Source organism: Oncorhynchus tshawytscha, linkage group LG27, assembly GCF_018296145.1.
Source record: "Oncorhynchus tshawytscha isolate Ot180627B linkage group LG27, Otsh_v2.0, whole genome shotgun sequence".
Taxonomy (NCBI): domain Eukaryota; kingdom Metazoa; phylum Chordata; class Actinopteri; order Salmoniformes; family Salmonidae; genus Oncorhynchus; species Oncorhynchus tshawytscha.
In genome coordinates this window covers 20,300,781-20,307,618 of record NC_056455.1, presented here as the reverse complement: position 1 = coordinate 20,307,618, position 6,838 = coordinate 20,300,781, and positions in this window count along the sequence as shown.

The window sequence follows — 6,838 nt, the reverse complement described above, 5'->3', positions numbered from 1 at the left end:
CCAGACCACTCACTCAAAGAGCCCTTATGAGTCCCTCCTTTAGAGTAGAATCCTCAAAACAGGTTCTAAATACTGTTGACATCTAGTGGACGCCTTGGGAAGTGCAACATAACTAATATCACCCTGTATCTTCAAGTTGAAAACTACAAACCTCAGATTTCCCACTTCCTGGTTGGATTTTTTTCTCAGGTTTTTGCCTGCCATATGAGTTCTGTTATACTCAGACATCATTCAAACAGTTTTAGAAACTTCAGAGTGTTTTCTATCCAATACTAATATTAATATGCATATATTAGCATCTGGGACAGAGTAGGAGGCAGTTCACTCTGGGCACGCTATTCATCCAAAAGTGAAAATGCTGCCCCCTATCCCAAAAAGGTTAAAGTTTCGCTCTCGTGGTGCCCCAGATCCTAATGAGTTAATTGTTACATGATTGAGTTAATTGGGTAACAATTAAACATGATTAGTTAATTAATAAATAACAGTCTTCAGATGAATGTTGAAGTCAAGTTACAACATCTGACACTGCCAAAACCCCAGCTATACGAGTGTCGGCTATCACTGGTTAATGCTTTTATTTCACCTTTATTTAACCAGGTAGGCAAGTTGAGAACAAGTTCTCATTTACAATTGAGACCTGGCCAAGATAAAGCAAAGCAGTTCGACACATACAACGACACAGAGTTACACATGGAGTAAAATAAACATACAGTCAATAATACAGTAGAAACAAGTCTATATACGATGTGAGCAAATGAGGTGAGATAAGGGAGGTAAAGGCAAAAAAAAAGACCATGGTGGCAAAGTAAATACTATATAGCAAGTAAAACACTGGAATGGTAGATTTGCAGTGGAAGAATGTGCAAACTAGAAATAAAAATAATGGGGTTGATGCTTGATGTGATTAAATCTAGGCCTTGGTCCTCTAAAAAGTATCCAGAGTGACACCTAAAAATAGTTCATTTGAAGGAGTTTGTTAAAGATGTAAGTAAGATAGAGTTGCTATATTAAGGATTTTGTTCCAAGATGTATGTAAGCATGTTGAATGGAATTTTAAAACTATGCAAACAAAATGTAATGCCTTCTGTTATTATCTGTGTATTTTTGAAATGGGTAACACTTTATTTGGTTAGGTTGTGTAGATCATATAGAGATGGACTATCAGCAACATGTCTATTGACTTTCTCTCCTTTACGACCACTTTACTGGTCGCCAATAGGTCCGCAAAGCTAGTGAGTCAGCTGCATGCACAGCCAGTTCACCATTTGTGCCTACAGTTTGCCCTGGGTTTTTGCAAGGTTTCCTTGTTGCCCAACCTCGCATTTATGCTTAAGGTCAGAGGCAATTACATTTGTTTCACCTTGGAGCTTGTGGCTTCCACCCGCCGCCCTTCCCTTCTTTGGAAGAAGAGCATCTCCACTGTTTGTGTCCAGTACATGCATTGCACATATACCTGGATTGAGCGAGAGCTTTGAACAAGAGCAACAACTCTCTGTGTCCTGGGCACCTCCCTGCTAGGGTGAGACCTCTCTCTCATCAATTGGATTGTGGAATTATTATATTGGTCTATAATAGCAAGGGGTTACAGACACTGGAGGGCCTGAGGGCTCACTCCACCAGGGGTATGGCTACAGTACCTCTTGGGCACTGTTCAAGGGTATCTCCTTACAGGATATTTGCGATGCAGCTTGTTGGGCATCCCCCACAGGAGGCTGCTGAGGGGAGGATGGCACATAAGTGTCTGGAATGGAGTGGTATCAAACCCATTCCAGCCATTACTATGAGCCCATCCTCCCCAATTAAGGTGCCACCAACCTCCCCCTCATACATTTATGAGGTTCTACTGGCTTGACATCACTGCACCTTGGCGCATACTGTCTTCAGAGTCGGGGCCTCTGAGGGTTGATAAGTTGAGACTACCTGGCTTCGTAAAGCATGTTTGCGATACGATTTGCGAGTCGGCTATCTCCCACATATGAGATATCATAACAAATAATTGAAAGAGACCTCAAGGTTACTTGCGTAACCTAGGTTCTCTGATATGAGTGAGATATCTCACTGCATACCCTTACTCGCAAGAGTGTGAGGAAGTTCAGCATGGTTGAGAATGATCGGAGGCGGGCAATTGGCTCCTTATGAGGGGAGGGGCTCACCTCATTCGGCACTTCACCTGTTTGTTTCCAACAGTTGTGTGTAATTGGTTCTTCAAGCTTCTGAGATTCGGGTGAATCCCATGTGTGATATCTCATTCATAATATCAGAGAACCTGGGTTACACAAGTAACATTACGTTTTTAATTGTTGTTATTAATATAATTGCATATAAATCATTATTGCTACAGCTTTCTTTGTTGCTTTTTCTTTGGATAGCGGGTAGTTTGTGAGTGTTACGAACTTAAGGGAGCGACGTCCCTGCCCTACGCCAGTCCCAGGCTCAGCTGGCCCTACTGTCAGTACCTGGTAAGGGCCCCTCCCAAGGTTATGACGTCCACTAATTACCTTGCAGCATTTTGGAGCTTATGGTTACCACACCATTGGATAAATTGAGCATGTCCCTCACACTATTGGTGGCGATGAGAGTGAATTTGATGTTGTGGCCTCTACCAAGTCTCTGGAGGAGTTTTACAGATCTGTTGTGGATTCCACCAAGAGCTGGGTTGAGACCCATGAGGGAATATTACAGCAAACTGGTTGAAATGAGGGATGCACACTAAATGTGAATATTGGTGAAAAGGACAGCAATATGTAAGTAAAACCATTACATTTATCATGCTCTCCCTTTGTTGGGGCTACAAATTGAATGAGGATTTCAGTTAGCAGGCTCATAATGTATGTCTTACATTATGACCGATGGCCACTAGATGGAAGAAGTACCAAACAACTAAACGGTTTGACTGGATAGTTTGTATTTGTCTCATTATCTTAATATTGAATATCAAAGAGCTCTGTTAACCAGGTCATCAGGCCCTGAACCTTTCACTGCTGCTTGTGGGGCTCTCAACGTGCATCAGGTAAAAACTGAGCTAGTCTACCTAAAAATCCAGTGTTGGTGAATTTTTGTCGAAGTTGGTTTGTATATTGGCATCCTAATGTTGGCATTATCAGAAATGGTCCCTGAGGCAAAGTGACTGTGACGATCCTTCTATGCTAGGGGGTTGGTCAAGTGGGTGCCCCTTTCCTTCATTAGCAGAGTGCTTCATTAGCCCAGCTAGGTGCCTGTACCAAATGCCATTGATTTCTCTGGGCCTCATTAAGATTAAAGTTATAAAGATGCCCATTAAGTCAGCTCTTCAAAGCCATAAACAGGAGCGACAAGTGATTAAATATGACTCAACCTCTGGTCAGAGGAGACAAGCTGCTGGGTGGAATAAGGGATAGGCTGAATACCACTGGGCGGCTGTAAGCACAGGATGGTTAGTGACGTGGTCATGGCTGAGAGAAAGTCACCCTATTCAACAGCAGTCTCCCAGGCACCTGCTATCTAACTAGTCCTCACTGTCTGAGGTGTTTGTAAAGGCACGGACAATACATTGAGCAGTATGAGGCTGCCCACTGGGAAAAACTGGTTGAATCAACGTTGTTTCCTCGCTCATTTTAACAAAAAAAGTAATGTGATGACGTTGAATCACAGTGGGAAACTGATTGGATTTGCAGAAAGTCATCAATGTCAGGGAATTTATTTTTTCCACCTACATCCAATGACATGGTGAAATGTTTTGTTGATTTCAAGTTAAATTCGTGTTAGTTGACAACTCAACCAAATGTAATCCAAAACTATACGTTGAAATGACGTCTGTGCCCAGTGGCAGGTAAGTTCCTATCTATAGTGGAGGTTATTTGTCATGGCCTGATGAGGTGAACAAATCCTTCATTCATTCTGACAAACCACAAGTGAGTTACGTTGAATAAAGGAATTCATTCGGTTTCAGGCATGAAGGATGAACTGCTGCCAAGGTGAGTCACAAACAGGGAGAAATTGAAATAGTGTAATGTAAATAATGGATGATTTTGAGTTGTATGACTCAAGTTTGAACTTTTCCTTCGATCCCAAGCTGGCAGCAAATGGCAGACATTCTGATAAACAGGAAATGTAAAGAGCTTTCATACCTTAAGCTGTCTTTGGATAAGAAATGCTATTATGGTACCAATATCAGTTGTGCGAGTAAGTACACTATATATACAAAAGTATGTGACACCACTTCAAATGAGTGGATTCAGCTATAAAAGCCACACCCGTTGCTGACAACTGATACAATTTATCACACAGCTATGCAATCGCCATAGTAAGGCCATTCTGCGGCCAATGTTTATCTGACTTTCAACGTGGCACTGTCATAGGATGCCACCTTTCCAACCAGTCAGTTCATAAAATGTCTGCCCTGCTAGAGCTGCCCCAGTCAATGGTAAGTGCTGTTATTGTTAAGTGGAAATGTTTAGGAGCAACAATGGCCCAGCTGCAAAGTGGTAGGCCACACAAGCTCACAGAACGGGACCACCAGGTGCTGAAGTGCGTAGTGCATAAAAATAGTCTGTCCTCGGTTGCAACACTCACTACAGAGTTCAAAACTGCCCCTGGAAGCAACGTCAGCACAATAACTGTTTGTCGGAAGCTTCATGAAATGGGTTTTCATGGCCGAGCAGCCACACACAAGCCTAAGATCACTATGTGCAATGCCAAGCGTCAGCTGGAGTGGTGTAAACCGGGCCACAATTGGACTGGAGCACGATGAATCATGCTTCACCATCTGGCAGTCCGACGGACTCATCTAGGTTTGGCAGATGCTAGGTGAATGCTACCTGCCCCAATCCGTAGTGCCAAATGTAAACTTTGGCGGAGGAAGAATAATGGTCTTTTGGCTGTTTTTCGTGGTTCGGTCTAGGCCCGTTAGTTCCAGTGAAGGGAAATCTTAACGCTACAATGACATTCTAGACGATTCTGTGCTTCCAACTTTGTGGCAACAGTTTGGGGAAGGCCATTTCCTGTTTCAGCATGGCAATGTCCCCATGCACAAAGCAAGGCCAAGACAGAAATGGTTTGTCGAGATCGATGTGGAAGAACTTGACTGGCCTGCACAGAGCCCTGACCTTAACTCAATCGAACACCTATTGGGATGAATTGGAACGCCGACTGCGAGCCAGGCCTAATCGTCCAACATCAGTGCACAACCTCACTAATGCTCGTGGCTGAATGGAAGCAAGAACCTGCAGCAATGTTCCAACGTCTAGTGGAAAGCCTTCCCAGAAGAGTGGAGGCTGTTATAGCAGCAAAGGGGGGACCAACTCCATGTTAATGCCCATGATTTTGGAATGAGATGTTCGACAAGCATGTGCCCACATACTTTTGGTCATGTAGTGTATTTGAAACACCACTGTATTTGGGTTATCTCGGGTTCATTACTTCTCACTCTGGCAGTTTGTGGACTGACAGGCATAACACAAAACAATTGAAATGTTGAAATATTCCTCCTGCCTATTTTTATTTAGCAAACTATGATAACTGCATGGCCTGACCTGTACTAGTGGCTTTGTTCAGCTTGACTTTTCTTTTTCTCCCCATGTCTTTCTATCTTAAACCCCATATCCAACATAAGGTGAGTGGGGAACATGCACATATCTCCCTCCTCTGTAACTCCCCACCCTCTGCCTCCTGCTTCTCGGCTGACTGATAGTATCTCTATCCATGTGGAAATGAATTAACTCTGAGCAGAGCTTGAATAGATAATCAAAAGGGGACTATCGCGCTCTGTGAAAATAATAATAAATCATGCGGCATCATTTTGAGTGCGGACCCATCACACCTTCTGTTTGTCAGAGCCTGAATAGAGCCTGCATAGATGTGTTGCATGTGATAGATTCAACATTTTTTCTCATATGCTGCTTGCAAAATATTGATGTTCAACATTACCAACAGATGATTTAAAATAAATGTATATGCAACAAAAGAAATATCAAGCACCATGGTAAACAAAAATGATAACAGCAGTCTCATGATCTAAGCCCTAATGAAGTCTTTCATGATGATCTAGAATTGCTGCCTCACACTATGCATTCACTTTGTACAAATCTATAGGCCACTGTGTCAAGGTTTCTAAGCAGTGGCAAATTGCCTCTACATTTCCACCCTGCCTTGCATGAAAACAGTCTCCACCGAAGGACCTCCGGCAATGTCTGTCTAAAGCCGAAAAGATGCCCAGTGAACTCCGGATGAACCCAGGCCTGTCTTTGTCTCTGAGAGGGCACTGCAGCTTAGACACTGGCTCATGTGTTGATACTGTACCTCCTGGGAAAAAATGGTTGTCATATTGTTTCATCACAAAGTCATGAACACACACAGGTTTTCTCTGTTTAACCCTGGTTTGAACAAAACATCCACACAACGGTTTCAAAATGTGTAATCTATTTCCCCATTTAATCTAAATTGTATGCTCGACTGACATCTTTGCCCATGTGTGTTGGTGCATCCTCACCAAGATCTTTTGCTAACACATTTTAACACTGGCTATGCAATAACCCAAGTGAGAAAAATCTATGCAGGTAACGAAGTTCCTTAATTACACATCCATCAACCTAATCAATGTGTAAATATTCTCAGGTCACCGTCTGCTGGCAGATTGCTTTTTCTGGCAATACTCTACAAGTAAATCAAGTGCACACACACAATTCCCTGTATCAGCAGCATGAGCTAAATTAACTGCATAGCATTTGTGTTGTGTAGGACGTTGTCATCCATAAATAATATGATTTGTAGATCCTGGGGTTGAACTCTAATATTATAAGACACTTGTATTAATGGAACAACAGGGCACCCAGAGGGAAGACACAGACACAGCTCCTGATAC